The sequence below is a fragment of the Callorhinus ursinus genome, unplaced genomic scaffold, assembly GCF_003265705.2.
Source record: "Callorhinus ursinus isolate GAN/ISIS: 27379988/994484 unplaced genomic scaffold, GSC_fseal_2.0 scaffold13516, whole genome shotgun sequence".
NCBI lineage: Eukaryota > Metazoa > Chordata > Mammalia > Carnivora > Otariidae > Callorhinus > Callorhinus ursinus.
In genome coordinates, this window is record NW_027410566.1 from 1 (window position 1) to 489 (window position 489).

At 45.2% G+C, this 489-nt stretch overlaps 1 pseudogene; it reads left to right on the top strand.

Moving 5' to 3' along the window:
* The first annotated feature begins 54 nt into the window (after positions 1-54).
* On the top strand, positions 55-488 carry LOC141372379 (ubiquitin-conjugating enzyme E2 variant 1 pseudogene; annotated as a pseudogene).
* Position 489: the final 1 nt, after the last annotated feature.

Here is a 489-nt window from a genome sequence, read left to right on the forward strand (position 1 = left end):
GATGAGCAGTGGACGAGATGGGCAAAGGTGGTCAAAAGCTATCAACTGAGCGACAGCGACGCAAGATGGCAGCCACCACGGGCTCGGGAGTAAAAGTCCCTTGCAATTTTCGACTGTTGGAAGAACTGGAAGAAGGCCAGAAAGGAGTAGGAGATGGCACAGTTAGCTGGGGTCTAGAAGATGACGAAGACATGACACTTACAAGATGGACAGGGATGATAATTGGGCCTCCAAGAACAATTTATGAAAACCGAATATACAGCCTTAAAATAGAATGTGGACCTAAATACCCAGAAGCACCCCCCTTTGTAAGATTTGTAACAAAAATTAATATGAATGGAGTTAATAGTTCTAATGGAGTGGTGGACCCAAGAGCCATATCAGTGCTAGCAAAATGGCAGAATTCATATAGCATCAAAGTTGTCCTGCAAGAGCTCCGGCGCCTAATGATGTCTAAAGAAAACATGAAACTCCCTCAGCCGCCTGAAG